The following is a 22,325-nucleotide window of genomic DNA, read 5'->3' on the forward strand; positions in this document are numbered from 1 at the left end:
TTTGGGCATCGAGGGGAACAAGGGCTTTCCTTCTTTGAAATTTGAAAGGGAGAACACATTGTGGTGCCTCTTCAGAAGACGGGAGTTTGGACCCACTCTAGAAGAAAGAGGGATTTTATTGACACCTTCTAGAGGCCATATATGGCCTGTTAGACAAATAATGTACTTATGGCATATACCCTCTGCGGAGAGTGAAATGAACAAAACCAGCATGGCATTTGCTGCCATTTCAGCATAGGGCCTTCATGTGGGTATCTTGAGGTTTTATATTGCACCATGGTGTTAGTACTGGCACATGTGAGATTGATTCTGCCTATGCTCGGTTAAATTTGCTCTATGATGGTTTGAGTGTTTTTTGTTGATGCGAACTTTTGGATGGGGCTGGTGTAATAGGCTTGGACACCCCAAGCGAGAAATCCACTGCAACACACAAGAAAACTACAAACAACTGAAGTGAATTTGAATAGAGAGAGAAATGAAATGAAATGTTATATTAACGTCTTCGAAAGGCCCAAAGACCGGTGCCCCTTTCGGTAATTCTTTTGGTAATTCAGTTCCAGGAACCTCAGACAAAGCTTTGGCTCTTTGACACTTTGGTCACTTCGGCCATGCTGTACGGAGTGGAGATATGGGGCCCCTCAATTGATCATCATAGCAGAGCTGGCAGTACTGAAGGATGGAGATGTATGGAGAAGCCATTGGTGTCTATGATTTCTTGGATGATTAGGGCCAAGGTCTCAGTACCACATGACATTGTTAGGGCGGAGCTCGCTGCTCCTCCATTGGTAGTGGAGGCACTCACTCGATCAGTTTCATTTATGCATAGCACTTGGGCTCTCCCTAGAGAGAGAGATGCTCGATTAGCACTAGAGTCTTCACGACAGCTGGCATTGCAGGGAGATAGATCATGTTGGTATGCAGAGATGGCATCTTGGTTTCAGTTACATGGCTTTAGTATGGACCGGCTACCCCCATTTCAATACTCTTTGGATGCACCCTCCATCCCCCTCACAAGAGCAGAGATTACCAGGCTCATCAGACAGCACTTGATTCAGTTGGATACGAAGAGGACATGGATACAACCCACACATGAGCTAGGTACAAAGATGACTTTCTATAGAGAGCATCTTCTCCAACTCACGGAGGATGGTTTTGTGATCAGACCAGGATACATGGATACTCATCTATCCCACGGGATACGATTTGCTGTTGGTCAGATACGCACAACCTCACCTCAGCTAGAGATCGAGACAGGCAGATTTAGAGGAGTACCCGCTGAGGTCCAGGATTTGTCAGATGTGCCAGAGAGCTCCATTGTATCAGCTCACCCTTTGTCTTCCCTTTGTATCAACTTTCACCCCACCCCTACCCACTATTTTCTTTTCAGTTCTATGTACTTTTTGTACTCAGACCTGGTATTAGAATCACCACATGTAACCTTTTGGTCTCATAGGTCATTTTGGCCTTTTGAAGACGTTAATATTACATTTCATTTCATTTCTCTCTCTCTCTCTCTCTCTCTCTCTCTCTCTCTCTCTCTCTCTCATTTCGTTAATATTACATTTCACATTTCACATCTCACACTTCATTTCAGTTTTTATTTTTACTTTCAGTACTTTTTGTACTTGTACTTCAGACATTGTATTAGATTCACCACTTTGTATCTGATGGTCTCATAGGTCATTTTGGCCTTTTGAAGACGTTAATATATCATTTCATTTCTCTCTCTCTCTCTCTCTCTCTCTCTCTCTCTCTCTCTCTCTCTCTCTCTCTCTCTCTCCCTTGCAAGAAGAGGGAAAATTGCAGCAAGAAGTTGTAGAGGGACCTTGCAGAGAATTGTCATAAGGTGTGGAGACTATGGTCTAGGAGATCGGGATGAAGATGTTGCAGCAGGAGATTGGCCAACAGATTGTGTCCGAGCAGCAACCTCCACTCGATTGTCACCTTTTGTGGAATTTCGATTTCAGCAGTTTCGGAGAGCACGTTCCGCACCAGCAACAGCCTCCACACAATTGCCATGTTGGATGGCCGGCCATTGCTTGTGGTGTTGGATGTTTGGAAGAGAGGATTGTGCACGACCAGCCACCTCCAAGTACACTGCAAGGCTCTAAGTACTTTCAGCTGCATGCGCAATACAGTCCACTTCATGATGACATGCCTCACAATTACCACAAGGAAGATTGGGTCACAATTCTCCATGAAGGTAACCATCGGATGCGAGAATATGATGGAAAGAGAGAGCCGTAGGAGACAACGAGAAAGTGATGCATCAGGCTCAAGATCAACAGAAAATGTGAATCAGGTTTGCATGAAAGTCTCAAAATGCTGGCAGAAAGCAACAAAAGGCATGACTTGCGATGCTAAGAAAACCACCTTTCAATGTCTTCTAGGACTGCCAGCTTTCAGATGTTTGCATCATGGATCTGAGAAGTAATATTTGAGGCACAATTACTAAAGTCAAAGCATCCATGTCTAAAGAGGAGCTGAAGATTAAAAGAGTTGTCTGCATGATGTTGGTGAATAGTGAAGGAGATCCATCAAGGTCTATTAGCAACTCCAAGATGGCCAGATTTACTGGATTGCATCGACGAAACTTTGCCGCAGCCAATTCGCGGTTAAAATAGGTTGAGGTTGGCGCATTTCCTTTGCAATTATGTAGTCGTCAACTACCTCAAAGTTCCACCATCACACAGGCGACAAAAAACCTTGTTTTTCCTTTTGGCAGACAGAGACAAGAGTGTCGCCAAACAAAAAAGATGTGTGTCGGAAAGGATTGGGCAGAAAATCTTACATAAAGCATCCAATACATTTGCTTGATAATTCACAGGTATGCTCCTAAAGTTTCATAGGTATGAAATTTGGATGTAGAGAAAAGTCATAGAGTTCCTTTCAAAGGTAGTCATGGAAGTACTGTAGCAGGCTACAGTGTCACTTTCACAGGACACTCAGTTAGTACAGTTGGTTCAGTCTGGTTCACACTGGACGGACTCTGTGGGCTTGGCAGTGACACGTGGCAGGATACGGACGGTGGTCTAGTGGACATCGTGGCCAGGTCACCACCACCACTCACTTTGGAGATTGGCTTAGGTGGCTGCCATTTATGGGCCGTTGGTGGATCATCTTCTGGATATATGGTCCAGCGTCGTCGTCTGGAGTATAGAGTCTAGACACACAGCACTTCTTCACTCTCCCTGCACATCTGAGCCTCGACACCCCCATTGTACCTGAGAGTCCTTGGCTGGAGCTGAGTGTGCTGCCACGCCAGAGTCTGTATCAGTGCTTTGAGATAGTCGAGTCATTTGTGTGGTCTATTGTTGCTGTTGTGTCTGTGAGCGTTGTTGTCTATTGTTTCCTGTTTCCAGTCTATTTTGAGTGAGATTGTAACGCACATTGCACTGAGGAGCACCCACTGTAGAGAGCACGACACACTATCTGCGCTACAGGTGCTCTCATTTTGGCGATCACGGTGGGACCTCAACTGAAGTCTCACTTTGTTGAGTAGTTGGTTTTCTTCGCTTCTCCTGTGCAGCCTGTTGGTCTGGTCCAGTTTCACCCTTGACAGCTTAATCTAGCTGGTCTAGTCTCTCGCCTTGCTGGTGTGGTCCTCTCTCGCCCTGGTCCACCCAGTCCTCGTCCTAGCCTAGTCCTCCTCGTCCCTGGTCTAGTCCTTCCTCGTCTTGGTCCAGGCTAGGTGGTCTAGTCACTTGCCCTGGTCTAGTAGAGTCTAGACCAATGTTCAGCCAAGTGAAGGTCGTCTTGCCCAAGTGAAGGTCTTCTTGCCCAAAGCTTGGTGGGGTTGGCGGTTACTGCATGACACATACAAGGAGGTCATTGGAGCGTCAAAGTGCACTACTGAGTCCTCTGAAGTACTACCACAGACGGCATCAACCCTTGGTGCCCAGTAGAAGCATATTAACCCCATCACCCATACCTACTCATACGGCTACCTCCATTCCTTCGACCGGTTCTACATCCTCCAGGTCACCTTCTCCGGTAAGGCTCTCCCCCATTTTGTTACAGCAAGCTAGTGAGCAACAGACTCAGGAGCAAGAGGCCATGGAGGAGCTCACAAGTATTCTGGCAAAGGTGAACATCAAGTTCCCTACCTTTAAGGGTCTCTCCACAAAGGATGCAGACGACCATGCTCGGAGGTTTGTCTCTCTTTGCAGAGGTCGTGGCCTCAACAGAGAAGACGCATACCTTGGTGCTCTTCCCGTCCACCTTGGATGGTCTTGTAGATAAATGGTACAGTCAGTTTGCTGAAAACCACTTTACTACTTGGACCATGTTAAGACAGCAGTTCTGTGAAGCTTTCCGACCAGGGGATTATCAAGAGAAGATTCTAGATAAGTTGTCCAACCTGTTGCTCCAGCCCAAGGAGACATTTGCAGAACTCATGACCAGAACAAAGTCCCTGGTCGCCAAGCTGCCTCAGCAACCAGGTGAATTCATGGTGAAGAAGTGGGTAGAGAAGGCTCTGCCTAAGACTTCTCAACAAAAGCTCAAAGAAAGTCTCTGTCCTGAAGCGAGTCTGGAGGACTTTGTTGCTGCTGCTACTAGAATAGAGGGAGCAAGAATGCAGTTCACTGACTCTCCTCAGTTAGATACTGCCCCTGTACTCGTGGACAGTCCATCAGACCCCTTGACTTCTTTACGAAGGGAACTGGAAGCCCTAAAGTTACAGCGGGCCCTTCAAGAAGAGAGATCCTTCTCTCTCAGACAGGAGAAGCCTCCACATCAAGAGGCTTATGATCAACTTAAAAGAGAGTTAGAAGAGCTCAGGTCTCAGCAGGAGACTAAGGCTATGGTATGGTGTAGTTCGTGCCGCTCTCCAGGACACCCTCCACAGGACTGTCCCCTTCGCTCTTATTGCCACTTCTGCGAAAAATCGGGTCATGAAGATAAGGATTGCTACTATATAAAGGGATTGCACAAAATACAGCAAAGTCTTGGTCCTACTCTCCAACAAGGGTTAGCACCAGCATCCAACATGGTTTCTCCCTGTGGCCATCCACACCATATGCCACCTTTGCTGACAGCCCCTCCTATGCAAGGTATGCAGAGCACTTTTCCCTCTCAGAGCTTTTATCATACCCATGCTCCCTCACCACCTCACAGCTTCTATGCCTCCACCTCCAACTCCATGGAGCAAGGACCACCTCGTCCTTCGACTCGTCTAGTGAATCGGCCCATTTTGTGCTACAGATGCGGGGAATATGGTCATTACCAAAGCAAATGCCCTCTGCCCGAAGGGTCTCCTCCCTGCCGTCATTGCCCTGATATGAAGGATCACTACAGTAAGGATTGCCCTAAAATTCGTGCATCTACAGCTTCGAACCCAAGTCAAAGCCAGACTCTGTTTGCCTTTCCCAAGCTCAATTTGATAGCAGTTAGCACTGTTTCTCAGCCGCCCCCTTCTACCCACGTGGTTACCCCTCAAAATAAGCCGCCGCAGTTGGCAGAGGAGCCATTGGGCGTCCTCACCCGGGCTCAGAGAGCCGCTCTCGGTCTTAGCATTCCATCAAGTTCAACTCCCCCACACATTCTCACACCAATGAATACCCTGCCTGCAGCTGTTAACAAGCAATCCCCCAGTGCCATGAAAGAATCCAAATCTTTGCTCTCCGATATTGATGAAGCTTTCTTGGAAGCAGTTTCCGATCTGCAGAAGATCAAGATACCAAAGGAACAACAGGTAGAAAAAGAGAAGCTTACAGCAGAGACAGTCTTGAAGAACACTTTCCAACAAGTGTCCCTTTATGACATGTTGCGGCTAGATGCAAATTTTAGAAGTGACACCCTTGCTGTTGTTCAGTCACTTTATCCTGGAGCAGGTCCTAGTGGCGGGCACCTCCCAGTGCGACCATCAGAGTCCTATATGATATCTAATCCCGCTGCTCCACTCACTGATTATAGAAGCCCTCGCCTTACAGTGTCCATTTTAGGTCGGCAATTCTCAGGAGTGATAGTGGATGGTGGATCTGGCATCAACCTGATGCCCGAGTTCACTATGTTAGCTCTAGGTCTACAGCCTACTCGCCTTGCTCCCTTCACAATTACGTTGGCCGACCAGCGGACAGTCTACCCAGTGGGCATAGTGGACAATGTGCCTCTGCAGGTACAAGACTTTACTTTTAACTTGGATTTTGTTGTGGTTCGTCTTCCCCAGGTTGAGGGCGGATTTCCTTTGCTCATTGGAAGACCATGGCTGCGACACACTAAAGCACTTCATGATTGGGGGAACGACGCAATGTGGATACATACTTCTGGCTCCTCGATGCAACCCATTCTCTTAGAAGGTGGTATGGATCCAGTGGTGCAGCAAGTTTCTTTGTCAATGGAAACCAAACCTGAACAAGAACAACCTACTACACCTGAAGGGTCAGATGATGATCTGCTCGAGTGGTTGGAGGCTACCAAATCTATGCCTTGTTATGGAGTCTCTATTCACTCTTGGCCTGAAGATACACCCTCTTCAAATGTTTCCACAGTCACTAAACCTAATGTGCCAGCTAAAGTATTGAAGGTCACAGAAGATACTCATGATGCGCTCTCGATGAAAGCCCTCTTGATGAAAGCCGTTGAATTTGAAAAGCCTATGAAAAAGTATATAAGCGAGAAGAAATCTCCACTACAGGAGTTCACCACCCCTCAAACATCAACCCCAACCTCTGTGGTGTCTGCTTCCCCGACCAGAACAAAGCTCTCCTCTGCGTCGTCTAGCAAACTTCCTTCAGAGAGCCCGTCCTGCAGGATGAATTCCAAGATCATGATAGCTGTCTTGCATGTGATGCTCATTATAGCTATAGCTGAGTGCTCTTTATTTGCCCTTATCTACCCTTCCCCTCTCCCCCTAGCCCTCAACCTACCCTCCCCTTGCCCTCGCCCTACCCTCCCCCTCGCACTCGCCCTAGTTCACCCCCTCGCCCTCGCCCTATCTTCCCACTCTTCCCCTCACCCTCGCCCTACCCTCCCCATCACCCCCTCGCCCTCGCCCTATCCTCCCCCTCGTCCTAGTTCACCCCCTCCCCCTTTCCCCCGCCCTCCCCTCAACCCTACCCCTCCCTAACTCGTCCCCCTTCCCCTCCCCAACTCGCCCAACACTTCCAAACTCGCCCCTTCCCCTCCCAAACTAGTCCCTCCCCCTCCCCAATTCGTCCCCCTTTTCCCCTCCCCAACTCGCCCCCCCTCCCAATTCGTCCACCTACTCCCTCTTCCTATTCGGCCTTTTCACCAAATCAGCCCCCTCCCAATTAGTCCCTTCCCAATTCGGCCCTCTGCCCAATTCAGCCTCCTCCCAATTCGGCCCCCTCCCAATTAGTCGCTTCCCAATTCAGCCCCTCCCAATTAGTCCCTCTGCCCAATTAGTCCCTTCCCAATTCAGCCCCCTCCCAATTCAGCCCTCTCCCAAATGCGCCCCTCCCAATCCCAATTGGCCCTCTGCCCAATTAATCCCCTCCCAATTCGTCCCCCTCTTTCCCTCCCAATCCAGTCCTCTCCCAAATTCACCCCTCCCAACCCCAATTGGCCCTCTACCCAATTAGTCCCTTCCCAATTCAACCCCCTCCCAAATTCGACCCACCCTCCCAATTCATTCCCCTCTTTCCCTCCCAATTCAGCCCTCTCCCAAATTCGCCCCTCCCAACCCCAATTGGCCCTCTGCCCAATTAGTCCCTTCCCAATTCAGCCCCCTCCCAATTCGTCCCCCTCTTTCCCTCCCAATTCAGCCCTGAACTGTCATCATCTTTGCATAAGAATCCGCCATCCTGTGTTCGAGCAGAGAAACCTCCTCCTCCAAGTGTTGAATTCTCTTGCCAGCAGCAATCATTTCTTGCATGGTTGGGCCTAGCACCTACTTCAAAAAAGATGTACTATGCGGTACCTAGTGGTTTCATTTCTTAGATTTTCAGTATTTCCTCTCACCGAGACTATTTCCTCTCACCGAGACGGTGAGCGGTCTTGTGGCGGGCAACCTGTAGGAGGCTACAGTGTCACTTTCACAAGACACTCAGTTAGTACAGTTGGTTCAGTCTGGTTCACACTGGACGGACTCTCTGGGCTGGGTAGTGACACGTGGCAGGATACGGACAGTGGTCTAGTGGACATCGTGGCCAGGTCACCACCACCACTCACTTTGGAGATTGGCTTAGGTGGCTGCCATTTATGGGCCGTTGGTGGATCATCTTCTAGATATATGGTCCAGTGTCGTCTTCTAGAGTATAGAGTCTAGACACACAGCACTTCTTCACTCTCCCTGCACATCTGAGCCTCGACACCCCCATTGTACCTGAGAGTCCTGGGCTGGAGCTGAGTGTGCTGCCACGCCAAAGTCTGTATCAGTGCTTTGAGATAGTCGAGTCATTTGTGTGGTCTAGTGTTGCTGTTGCTGTTGTGTCTATGAGCGTTGTTGTCTGTTGTTTCCTATTTCCAGTCTATTTTGAGTGAGATTGTCACGCACATTACACTGAGGAGCACCCACTGTAGAGAGCACGACACACTATCTGCGCTACAGGTACCATGATAGTAAAAAGGCTCTTTAGGTACTCTGGATCTTTGAAAGAGTCTAGAATACCTCGCAAAGGTAGTCTTGAAAGTACCATGCGAGTCTAAATGGGTTCTATAGGTACTTCGGAGGTAGAAAAAGTTCATAGAGCTCCTTTCAAAGGCAGTCATGGAAGTACCGTGACAGTAAAGAGGCTCTTTAGGTACTCTGGATCTTTAAAAGAGTCTAGAATACCTCGCAAAGGTAGTCTTGAAAGTACCATGCGAGTTTAAATGGGTTCTCTAGGTACTTTCGAGATAGAAAAAGTTCATAGAGTTCCTTTTAAAGGTAGTCATGGAAGTACCATGATAGTAAAGAGGCTCTTTAGGTACTCTGGATCTTTGAAAGAGTCTAGAATACCTCACAAAGGTACTCTTGAAAGTACCATAGAGTTCTTTTCAAAGGTAGTCATGGACGTACCATGACAGTAAAGAGGTTCTCTAGGTACTTTGGAGGTAGAAAAAAGTCATTGAATACCTCAGAGAGATTTTACTTTGATGGGTTTTACTTTGAAAAAAGTATGAGCCTCTAATGGGTTTTATTTTTTCTTGCACAGAGAGAGCTTTACAGGAGGTTCCAAATGCAATATCCACACATCAAGATCTCACTCAGATGTTTTGAGGGATTGAAACCTTGGTTTGTCTGTAAGTTGAAGGACCGTTACACGTGCTGCTATATTACTCATATTCAGATGATATATCTCAAGGAATCATTCAACCACATGAGACAGAGTAAGACAAGCATGCACGGTGATGGGTGTGGTTGGATGTGTGCTATATGCTTGCCAAAAGAGGCTCCAAGTAAGTGTGAAGCTTCCACATACACATACACTAGCGTAAGCACATTGATTGAAAGTGTGTTATGTGCAAAAGCAATGGACTCCGCATTTCATAAGTTGCCTTGCTTGAAGGGAGAATGTCCTCAATGTGGGTCGAAGAGACTAATGCTTTGTCCAAACGAAACACTTGAAAGTGCAGTCCAAATTTTTGTTAAGGTGTTTGAAGACGTTGCCTCCTTAACCCATTCTCAAGGCAAGAAGTGCAAGGATCTTTTGGTGAAGGAAATAGGATGCAAGGATTTCACATCTTTTCTTCAGAAACATCTGGCCACTTACATCCGACGCTATTTTATTGCCCAATGGCAATCTTAGCAGTTCAAAGATTGCATTCATAGGTTTCCTAGAGATGTAGTGGTCTCTCTTATTGACTTTGAGGAAAATTACTCATTTAAGGAGCAAAATGAAATCCAGTCAATGCATTGGTACTCTTCACAAGTCACCATCTTGGTGCACATTACGTACATTCGAGACGAGAAAGACCAGGTGTTTAAATATACACATTTTTACATGTCTGATGACAAAGATCATGACACGCTCTTTGTGCAACATTGCTTGCAACTACATAGTGTTTGGCTTCAAAATCAGGGATTCGACTTCTTGAAGCGGCACTGGGTGTGATCAGATGGATAGACTACTCATTTCAAGTCATCTAGACCGTTCTTTTTCGTGTCAAGGTAGGCCAGGTTTTATTCCACCTTTGATGAAAAGTTTCTAGAAATTTGTTTCTGCCCAGCATTGAAGGTGGGTCATTGTTTTAGATACTACGGTTTGGCTGGCATGGAAATGTTGTGGAGTTTCTTTGCCTCAGGCGACGGCAAAGGGAAGCATGATGGAGCAGGGGCAATTGTTAAGAGGGCTTTAACACATGAGCAATTAAAGCCTGATGCATGGCACATGAAGTGTGCCAAGGATGTTGTTGGCTTCTTGAAGCATAAATTTAATGATGAAAGTGGTCACACAGGGGTGAATCGGATTTTTTGGGAGGTCCAAGCAACTGAGGTGCCGAGAAGAAGTGGAATTGCAAGCAAGTTGAAGGCTCACAATCAATACACTGTGTGAATGCATACTCCAAGAGTGACAAGAGTACACTCCGTTGCAGACTTCTCTCTTGTTTTTGTGAATATTGTATGTCCCAGCGTTGGAGGCGATGCTTGAACAACACACATGTTGAGAGCTGGGAGTATCTAATCCTTGAGGCATTGGATGGTGACAATGCAGAAAGTGAAGATTTCAGCGATGACGAAGGATCAGATCTGCCGATGTATGGTGGGCACCATGACACAATTAGTGATGCTCTATGCATCGGTGATACCTTTGCCACCAATGCCAATGAAGATGGAGCTGACTTCTACCTTTTGAGGTCCTCAGAGGAGAAATACAAAACAGCAAGAGCCTTGAGTGATTCTTGGGGAAACATACTTTCTGTAGGGAAGTTTTTGGTTGAGGGGCACTATTACGAGCTGGTGGAAGGTGCCGAGCATATGTATTACATGCCTGATAGTCAACCAAAAGTGCTTCTGGCATCACACTTGGTTAGATCAATTAAGATACCCTTTGAACCCTTAGAAGGAGAGCCACATAAGTTCAAACTCGTTGCAGAGGTATACGAAAACGTGTACAACAGTATGCAAATAGTGATATAGGTTGCTGCCCAAGTAACTTATAGAAGTACCAGTAATTAGCTTCAAAGTACCATGCAACTATTCCATTCGTGGTTTTTGTAGGAGCCTATCGTAGGTTTCAAAACCTCTTGCAGGCCAGTTCAAACAAGCACTTATAAACGTTTTTTTCTACTTGAGTAACAAAAATAGCATTTCAATTCTGGAACACAAAGTACGAATCTGCCAGCCTAAAGTACCTTACAAGTAGTTCACAAGCACTTCTGTTAAAATATGTAGAAACAAGCACTTCTAAAAGTTTGTCTACCAGCCCAAAGTACCTTTAAGGTAGTCCTCAGGTGGTTTATGTATGTTAAGATATGTAGGAAACAAGCACTTGTAAAACTTTTTGTATGCCATCCCAAAGTACCTCATAGGTACTTTATAGGTCTGTCAGCACAAAGTACCTTAAAGAAAGTCTAGGTGGTTCTATAGGAAACTGTCTGAAATTATGAAGAAAAGAGGCACATCTAAAAGTTTTTTACATGCCAGCCCAAAGTACCTTATAGGTAGTTCTTAGGTGGTTTCTGTAGGAAACTATCTGTTAAAGTATGTAGGAAACAAGCACTTGAAAAAGTTTTGGTTTGTCAATCCAAAGTACGTTATAGGTACTTTACAGGTCTGCCAGTCCAAAGTACCTTACAAGTAGTTCACAGGTGGAAACTGTCTTAAACTATGTAGGAAACAAGGACTTGTAAAAGTTTTTGTATGCCAGTCCAAAGTACCTTATAGGTACTCCTCAGTTGGTTTCTGTACATAACAATCTGTTAAGTTTTTGTATGCCAACCCAAAGTATCTTACAGGTAATCCACAGGTGGTTTCTGTAGGAAACTGTCTTAAACTAGGAAACAATAACAAAATCAGAAAAATAACACTTCAATGCTAGGACACTTCAACGGTCTTAAACTACTTGAATCGGAAAACTAACACTTCAATGCTAGGACACAAAGACAATGCATCCAACCAAACAGAATATATTACATCTTCATCAATTTGACATCAAGTCATTACATGAGTTACAATGGCAATCAAAATGAAGCCAAAAATTTGATTTCCACATGGAAAGTAGCATATAAATATACAAGGTTCTTCCATGTGTTTAGTTTAGTTACAAAAAGTTTTGTCATCCAAAAAAAAGCAAGGGACGTCATCGTCGCTTGCACTCTGTGGGCATGAGCTACGGCCCACATAAGTACGCATCATACAATGTCTTTTTAAACCCTTTTGCAATTGTTGTGAATACATACTTGTCGGCATCATTAGGTTTTGATTTGCTGAATGTGTCCACCAAGGCACGGTGATCTGTAGCATGCTGCCACCCTTCCAGCCAGGCCTTTAGATCTTTTGACAAGTATTGGCTGGAGCGGTGCTCAATACCAGGCACGACGATGTAAGTATATTCCAAAAAATTATGCAATACCTTGAAAAATGCTGGTCTTCCACCACCAAATCAATAACTGCCCACATCACATAACTGTTGTCCAGCCCATCCACTAATATAGCTATGAACTTGGGGAAAACATCTTCGAATTCTTGAGCCCACTCTGCTGAGCATTGCACTGCTCCATATGTAGACATTTGCTCATGTCACAACCCATGCAATAAAATCCTGTACATCTTTCAGAACAAGCAGGTACCTGCCATTCGCCTCCTCATGCTTGACAAATGATGTAGCCTCAATGTCGGGGCTAGACGAAGGGTCATATTGATCAGGTGTACATGTAAGACAAAGTACACCATCAAGATCTAATATGAGGGTTGGTCGGGTTGGATCATCATATGGCAAGGAGGAGATAGCTGGGGGAATGTACTATGGGGGATCTCTGATGATGATGATTTCCTCTCGGTCAACTTGAGGGTCTTCTTTTCCTTTGGATGCTCTGTAAAAGGCAGCATTCAACATTGAAAAATAAACACAAGGCAATATTTGACATAAAAGCAACAAAAACATAGAGACCGACAAAAAAGTTTCTCTTGCATTCAAAATCAAGAATCACAGATTCTTGTATTACAATTGAAGAGTCACAATTTCTTGCAAACTCGAGGCTTGGGGCGGTGGGAAACATTAGAAGGATTGAGGAGGGGAGTACTCTTTCTGGGAGTCTTCTTCACAGCAGGAGGTTATCTGGGTGCTTCCCTCTCTCCCATATCTCCATCTGCATGTTGAGCATGCTGCGTTGAAGTGTGGACTCCGAAGGTCTATTCTTTTTGGAAGGTCCACCTATGTCATAAAACAACACATCAGTCCCATGCAGACATTGCCTAGAAGTTGACCAGTCCAGTACCATTACCACTTACCATTGCCGTTTTTCTTGCGCTTCTTTGACACCTTCACCATGTCACTCAGAAAGATGGGAGAATTTGGATTCTCATCACCATCTACCATGCGCTGTACTGCATCCACTCCCTCTTGCGCTATTGCCTCCGCATCCTCAATCGTTGCATCTTCCTTTGGATTGCTTTCGCTTGGTTGTGGCTCAATTGTTGCTATCCTTACAAGGGGGGTCTACCTTCAAAGCTGGAGTACCCTCATTGGAGTCCACACTATGGGCTTTAGGAGTAGCTTGTAGCACAACCTTTGGCACGTCATCCTGTATCAGCCACACAAGGAATATGGCCAGAACCTGCAAGCATATCAGTGAAGTTCAGGCTTGTGCAATCAACAGATACTTGAAGGCAACCGGAACAGTTCTTGGATTTATATGAAATTTGGAGCACCAGCAACCAAAAAGTACGCAGGAGCATTGATTTAAGTGAATCTGGAATACTCCTCTTACAAGAGACGTCCGCACATACCGTCTCTTATCCAAGCCAGGCAGCAAAACACAGAGCATGGTATGCATGACCGCATGCTAGCGTGTATACACAAACCACATGGGAAGCCATAAATGCAAGACCACATGCGGCACATAGACGCGGAACAAAGACTACAGCCTACAAGTGGCTCAAGTGCTGGTGACACTATGTTAGAGAGAGGGAGCTCGTAGACTGCACAGAGAGAGACAGAGAGGGAGCTTGTAGACTGCTCAAGGGGTAGGTAGAGAGTCTTGCGTTCGATTAAATCAAGAACCATTAAAGTGGTTGGCACAACGCCTTTAAAAATATTGAATATTTATCTTTTGGCTTTTGAAAACTGCCAACAAAACACCATCCAACAGTGGCTTACAAGAAGTGTCAAGGACACTACTTTTTGCACCACCAACCCATGCTTTAACCCATATATATATTCTTAGCTACTGAGGAGCCGGGACTTCCATTAGAGGAGCTTACCCAGAGACTGACAAAGACATTACATGATACAGCAACAGAGGCATATCCACACAGCCAGCCTTAGCACAGACGCCGTTCTGGGAGCATTGCACAAAACAGTTGGTATGATGAGGAGTGTAGAGAGACAAGAGCCACACTTCAGAGAGAGGTGTTTTTGGAAGTCATTACTCATAGACACTCACAGATTTCCTTCCGACGGCTTGTGCGACGGAAGAAGAGGGCCTATCTCGCTCAGCTAGAGAAGGAGTTGTATAAGCTATTTTTGAGCCAGGACTCAGGTGAGGCATGGAGACTCTTTCATGAGCACTCCCCTCCATTGGCTATCACATCCACTGAGACTTGGCGTGAGTATGCAGCATCTCTTTACACAGAGACTGTAGACTGTAGCATGTAGTCTTGGCAGTTTTTTGTTATGGTGGTAGTGTTCAAGGTACTTTTCTACGTGTCATGGTATTTTTCATTTCCTTGGTGGTTTTTTTGGAGTGCCAGTTATTTTGTTACGTGAAAGTGTCCAAAGTACTTTTTTATGGTAGTTTTTTCTGTTAAAGATACTTGTCATGGTACTTTGGGCTATAATGGTGCTTCTTAAATCTAATCCTTGTGGGCATTTTGTTCTTCATTTGTCATGCAAAAAGAAGTAACTGACTTGGAAGCATCAACGAGTATGTGTGTGCAACAAATCAACTTTTGTGAGAGCGTGTTGGAGCAAGTGAAGGCTGGTGACACAATGTTACTGCTTCCGACATCTGGCCAACACTTGAGCCACTTGCAGGCTACAGTCTCTGTTCCAGGACTATGTGCCACATGTGGTCTTGCATTTATGGCTTCCCATGTGGTTTGTGTATACACGCTAGCATGCGGTCATGCATACCATACTCTGTGTTTTGCTGCCTAGCTTGGATCAGAGACGGTATGTGCGGGCGCCTCTTGCAAGAGGAGTATTCCAGATTTACTTAAATCAATGCTCCTGCATACAGGTTGGTTGCCGTTGCTCCAAATCTCATATAAATCCAAGAACTGTTCAGGTTGCCTTCAAGTATCTGTTGATTGCACAAGCTTGAACTTCACTGATGTGCTTGCAGGTTTTGGCCATATTCCTTGTGTGGCGCCGATACACGATGACGTGCCAAAGGTTATGCTACAAGCTACTCCTGAAGCCCATAGTGAGGGCCCTCCAGTTGTGAAGGTAGAGCCCCCTGTAAGGACAGTAGCAGTTGAGCCACAATCAAGTAAAAGCAGTCTAAAGGAAGATGCAAGAGTTGACGATGCGGAGGCAATAGTGCAAAATGGAGTGGATGGAGTACAGCCCATGGTAGCTGGTGATGAGAATCCAGATTCTCCCATCTTTCTGAGTGACATGGGGTGAAGGTGTCAAAGAAGCGCAAGAAAAACAGCGATGGTAAGTGGTAATGGTATTGGACTTGTCAACTTCTAGGCAATGTTTGCATGGGGCTGATGTGTTGTTTTATGATATAGACGGATCTTCCAAAAAGAATAGACCTTTGGAGTCCACACGTTTAAAGCAACATGCTCAGCATGCAGATGGAGATATGGGAGAGAGGGAAGCACCCAGATCACCTCTTGCCGTGAAGAAGACTCCCAGAAAGAGTACTCCCCTCGGCAATCCTTCTATGTTTCCCACCCTCCCAAGCCTCGAGTTTGCAAGAAATTGTGACTCTTCAATTGTAATACAAGAATCTGTGATTCTTGATTTTGAATGCAAAAGAAACTTTTTTGTCGGTCTCTATGTTTTTGTCGCTTTTATGTTTCATAAGCGCAGTGTCTATGTTTTTGTCGGCCTCTATGTTTTTGTCGCTTTTATGTCAAATATTCCCTCGTGTTTATTTTTCAATGTCTAATGCTGTCTTTTACAGAGCGTCCAAAGGAAAAGGGGATCCTCAAGCTGCCCATACATCAGAGATCCCCCAAAGTACATTCCCCTAGCTATCTCCTCCTTGCCATATGATGATCCAACCCTACCAGCCCTCATATTAGACCTTAATGGTGTACTTTGTCTTACATGTACACCTGATCAGTATGCTTCGTCTGTCCCCAATATTGAGGCTCCATCATTTGTCAAGCATGAGGAGGCAGATGGCAAGTACTTGTTTGTTCCGAAAGATGCATAAGATTTTATTGCATGGGCTATGACATAAGAAAATGTCTCATATGAAGCAGTGCAATGCTCAGCAGAGTGGGCTCAAGAATTCGAAGATGTTTTCCCCTGGTTCACAGTTATATTAGTGGATGGGCTGGACAGCAGTTATGTGATGTAAGCAGTTACTGTTTTGGTGATGGAAGACCAGCATTTTTTAAGGTATTGCAGGATTTTTTGACGAAGGTGCAGCAGAATGATACCTACAATGTCCTTTTAATTGACAACAGTTCCTATAAATTTCATTAAAATTCCCGTGGTACTTACATCATAGTGCCTGGTATTGAGCACCGCTCCAGTCAATACTTATCAAAAGATCTAAAGGCCTGGCTGGAAGGGTGGCTGCATGCTACAGATCGTCGTGCCTTGGCGGACACATTCATCAAATCAAAACCTACTGATGACGACAAGTATGTATTCACAGCAAATGCAAAGGGTTTAAAAAGACATCGTATGATGCGTACTTATGTGGGCCACAACTCATGCTCACAGAGTGCAAGCGACGATGACGTCCCTTGCTTTTTTTTGGATGACAGATCCTTTATGTACCTTTTGTAACTAAACTAAACTTGGGGAAGAACCTTGTATATTTATATGCTACTTTCCATGTGGAAACCAATTTTTTGGCTTCATTTTGATTGCCATTGTAACTCATGTAATGACTTGATGTCAAATTGATGAAGATGTAATATATTCCTTTTGGTTGGATGCATAGTCTTTGTGTCCCAGCATTAAAGTGTTATTTTTCTGATTCAAGTAGTTTAAGACTGTTGAAGTGTTATTTTTTTGATTATGTTATTGTTTCCCAGTTTAAGGCAGCTTCCTATAGAAACTACCTGTGGACTACCTGTAAGGTACTTTGGGTTGACATACAAAAACTTAACAGATTCTTATGTACATAAACCACGTGAGGACTACCTATAAGGTACTTTGGGCGGGCATACAAAAACTTTTACAAGTCCTTGTTTCTTACATAGTTTAAGATAGTTTCCACCTTTGAACTACCTGTAAGGTACTTTGGGCTGGTAGACCAAAACTTTTTCAAGTGCTTGTTTCCTACATATTTTAACAGATAGTTTCCTACAGAAACCACCTGAGGACTACCTATAAGGTACTTTCGGCTGGCATACAAAAAACTTAGATGTGCCTCTTTTCTTCATAATTTCACAGACAGTTTTCTACAGAAACCACTTGTAGACTCTCTTTAAGGTACTTTGTGCTAACATACCTATAAAGTACCTATGAGGTACTTTGGGATGGCATACAAAAAGTTTTACAAATGCTTATTACCTACATATCTTAACATACAGAAACCACCTGAGGAGTACTTTAAAGGTACTTTGGGCTCGTAGACAAACTTTTAGAAGTGCTTGTTCCCTGTATATTTTAACAGAAGTGCTTGTGAACTACCTGTAAGATAGGCTAGCAGACTGGTACTTTGTGTTTCAAAATTGAAATGCTATTTTTGTTACTCAAGTAGACAAAAACGTTTATAAGTGCTTGTTTGGACTGGCCTGCAAGAGGTTTTGAAACCTATGATAGGCTCCTGCAAAAACCACCTGTGGAATAGCTGCATGGTACTTTGAAGCTAATTACCGGTACTTCTACAAGTTACTTGGGCAGCCAACCTATATCACTATTGGCATATTGTTGTACACATTTTCGTATACCTCTGCAGCTTTGAACTTATGTGGCTCTCCTTCTAAGGGTTCCAAGGGTATCTTAATCGATCTAACCAGGTGTGATGCCAGAAGCACTTTTGGTTGACTAGCAGGCATGTAATAGATATGCTCGGCACCTTCCACTAGCTCGTAATAGTACCCCTCAACCAAATAGCTCCCTGCAGAAAGTATGTTTCCCCAAGATTCACTCAAGGCTCTTGTTGTTTTGTATTTATCCTCTGAGCACCTCAAAAGGTAGAAGTCAGCTCTATCTTCATTGGCATTGGTGGCAAAGGTATCACCGATGCATAGAGCATCACTATTTGTGTCATGGTGCCCACCATACATCGGTAGACCTGATCCTTCGTCATCGCTGAAATATTCACTTTTTGCATTGTCACCATCCAATGCCTCAAGGGTTAGATACTCCCAGTTCTCAACATGTGTGTTGTTCAAGCATCGCCTCCAACGCTGGGACATACAAAATTCACAAAAACAAGAGAGAAGTCTGCAACGGAGTGCACTCTTGTCACTCTTGGAGTATCCATTCACAAAGTGTATTGATCGTGAGCCTTCAACTCGCTTGCAATTTCACTTCTTCTCCCTTGGTACCTCAGTTGCTTTGACCTTCCAAAAAATCTGATTCACCCTTGTGTGACCACTTTCATCATTAAATTTATGCTTTCAAGAAGCCGACAACATCCTTGACACACTTCATGTGCCATGCATCAGGCTTTAATTACTCATGTGTTAAAGCCCTTTTAACAATTGCCCGTGCCCCATCATGCTTCCCTTTGCCATGGCCCGTGGCAAAGAAACTCCACAACATTTCAATGCCAGCCAAACCATAGTACTTAAAACAATGACCAACCTTCAATGCTGGGCAGAAACAAATTTCTGGAAATTTTTCATCAAAGGTGGAATAAAACCTGGCGTACCTTGACACGCAGAAGAACGGTCTAGAAGACTTGAATTGAGCAGTACATCCATCTAACCACACCTAGTGCCGCTTCAAGAAGTTGAATCCGTGATTTTGAAGCCAAACACTATGCAATTGCAAGCAATGTTGCACAAAGAGCGTTTCATTTTCTTTGTCATCAGAAATGTAAAAATGTGTATATTTTAACACCTGGTCTTTCTCATCTCGAATGTATGTAATGTGCACCAAGATGGTGACTTGTGAAGAGTACCAATGCATTGACTGGATTTCATTTTGCTCCTTAAATGAGTAATTTTTCGCAAAGTCAATAATAGAGACCATTACATCTCTAGGAAACCTATGAATACAATCTTTGAATTGCTGAGATCGCCCACATTGAGGACATTCTCCCTTCAAGCAAGGCAACTTATGAAATGCGGAGTCCATTGGTTTTGCACATAACACACTTTCAATCAATGTGCTTACGCTAGTGTATGTGTACGTGGCAGCTTCACACTTACTTGGAGCCTCTTTTGGCAAGCATATAGCACACATGCAACCACACCCATCGCCGTGCATGCCTGTCTTACTGTGTCTCATGTGGTTGAATGCTTCCTTGAGATATATCATCTGAATATGAGCAATATAGCAGCACGTGTAACGGTCCTTCAACTTACGAACAAACCAAGGTTTCAATCCCTCAAAACATCTGAGTGAGATCTTGATGTGTGGATTCACATTTGGAACCTCCTGTAAAGCTCTCCCTGTGCAAGAAAAAATAAAACCCATCAGAGGTTGAGACTTTTTTCGAAGGAAAACCCATCAAAGTAAAAGCTCTGTGAGATATTCAATGACTTTTTTTTACCTCCAAAGTACCTAGAGAACCTCTTTATTGTCATGGTACTTCCATGACTACCTTTGAAAAGAACTCTATGGTACTTTGAAGACTACCTTTGCGAGGTATTCTAAGACTCTTTCAAAGATCCAAAGTACCTAAAGAGCCTCTTTACTGTCCTGGTACTTCCATGACTACCTTTGAAAGGAACTCTATGAACTTTTTCTACCTCCAAAGTACCTAGAGAACCCTTTTAAACTCGCATGGTACTTGTACTTTCAAGACTACCTTTGCAAGGTATTCTAGATTCTTTCAAAGATCCATAGTACCTAAAGAGCCTTTATACTATCAAGGTACTTCCATGACTTTTCTCTACCTCCAAAGTTCCTAGGGAACCTCTTCACTCTCATGGTGAATAACTACCTTTGAAAAGAACTCTATGGCACTTTCAAAACTACCTTTGCGAGGTATTCTACACTCTTTCAAAGATCCAAAGTACCTAAAGAGACTCTTTACTGTCACGGTACTTCTATGACTACCTTTGAATGAAACTCAGTGAACTTTTTCTACCTCCAAAGTACCTAGAGAACCCATTTAGACTCACATGGTACTTTCAAGACTACCTTTGCGAGGTATTCTAGACTTTTCAAAGATCCAGAGTACCTAAAGAGCTTTTTTACTGTCATGGTACTTCCATGACTACCTTTGAAAGGAACTCTATGACTTTTCTCTACATCCAAAGTTCATACCTGTGAAACTTTAGGAGCATACCTATGAATCATCAAGCAAATGTATTGGATGCTTTATGTAAGATTTTCTGCCCAATTGTTTCTGACACACATCTTTTTTGTTTGGCGACACTCTTGTCTGTGTCTGCCAAAAGGAAAAAACAAGGTCTTTTGTCGCCTGTGTGATGGTGGAACTTTGAGGTAGTTGACGACTACATAATTACAAAGGAAATGCGCCAGCCTCAACCTGTTTCAACCGCGAAGTGGCTGCTGCAAAGTTTCGCCGATGCAATCCAGTAAATCTGGCCATCTTGGAGTTGCTAATAGACCTTGATGGATCTCCTTCACTATTCACCAACATCATGCAGACAACTCTTTTAATCTTTAGCTCCTCTTCAGACATGGATGCTTTGACTTTAGTAATTGTGCCTCGAATATTGGATAGTATTGACTTCTCAGATGCATGATGCAAGCGTCTAAAAGCTGGCAGTCCTAGAAGTCATTGAAAAGCGGTTTTCTTAGCATCGCAATTCATGCCTTTTGTTGCTTCCTGCCAGCATTTTGAGACTTTCATGCAAACCTGATTCACATCTTCTGTTGACCTTGAACCTGATGCATCACTTTCTCGTTGTCTCCTACGGCTCTCCCTTTTCATCATAGACCATTATTCTTGCATCCGATGGTTACCTTCATGGAGAATTGTGATTGAATCTTCCTTGTGGTAATCGTGAGGCATGTCATCATGAAGTGGACTGTATTGCGCATGCTGCTGAAAGTACTGAGAGTCTTGCAGTGTACTTGGAGGTGGCTGGTCGTGCACAATCCTGTCTTTCAAACATCTGACACCACAAGCAATGGCCGGTCATCCAACATGGCAATTGTGTGGAGATTGTTGCCTCCTCCAACCATGGTCTGTCTGGATGTTGCTCCTGCATCCTTTGTAGTGAAGCAATGCCTCGTCTGAGACGCTGCTCCTCCTCTCTCGTTGCAGCCCGGCGAGCCAGAGACTCCTGAAGAAAAAAGTGGCGAAGCCGAGCTAGGCCTAAGGCCACTCTGTCTGTAGGTGGAACCTGGCTGTCCATGCCCTCTATCCAGAGAGCCTCTACCCTCTCTCTGAGTGCTGAGTCCAACAAGACCCGCTCTGGGATGCGAAGCATCGTGCTCCCACTCCTCTGCCTGTCTGCCACTGTGAGGATCACTAGTGCATGGTCCGAGAAGGATGTCCCTGCCAGGATGCCCACTGATCTCTCCAAGTCACTAAAGTGGTCACTAGTGTAGAAGCGATCTATCCGCGATAGATTCACTCCTCCCACTCTGCGGTCCGATCTAGAGAAGGCAAGACTGGCTGGAGGCCTCACAAAGCCAGAGTGTTGCCATGTATTCGAGACCCTCAAAGTCATACACAACCTCTCCTAAGCTGCTAACTTGACTCCATGCACAGTAGCATGGCTGCCTCCAATCCTGTCAGAAGGGTCCTCCAACATGTTGAAGTCCCCTCCTACACACCAATGGTCGGCCTACGGCAAAGACTCAACAATCTGTGACCAAAACTCTACACGAGCACTCACCACATTGGGCGCATAGATGTTCAGGAAGCCCACAAGGCCACCCTGAACCTACATAGTAATCCACTGAGCCCTGCCTGGCACAATAATCCCTCTGCCCACAATGGCATGCTGCAATGAATCCGCAATAGTCATACATACCCCACCCTAGATG

The 22,325-nt window shown here is 44.7% G+C and overlaps 1 protein-coding gene and 1 long non-coding RNA gene across 2 annotated transcripts in view; both read left to right on the forward strand.

Annotated features, from left to right (window-relative positions):
- LOC147456561 (uncharacterized) overlaps positions 1 to 22,325 on the forward strand; it is a 63,751-nt gene that overhangs the window by 30,531 nt on the left and 10,895 nt on the right. The window lies entirely within an intron of this gene.
- Positions 13,840 to 16,020, forward strand: LOC147456562 (uncharacterized). The gene is made up of 3 exons (XR_015188521.1): positions 13,840 to 15,285; positions 15,391 to 15,707; positions 15,785 to 16,020. It is a non-coding gene; the product is annotated as an uncharacterized LOC147456562 (long non-coding RNA).

Source organism: Adiantum capillus-veneris, chromosome 6, assembly GCF_014529385.1.
Source record: "Adiantum capillus-veneris isolate H3 chromosome 6, ASM1452938v2, whole genome shotgun sequence".
Classification (NCBI taxonomy): domain Eukaryota; kingdom Viridiplantae; phylum Streptophyta; class Polypodiopsida; order Polypodiales; family Pteridaceae; genus Adiantum; species Adiantum capillus-veneris.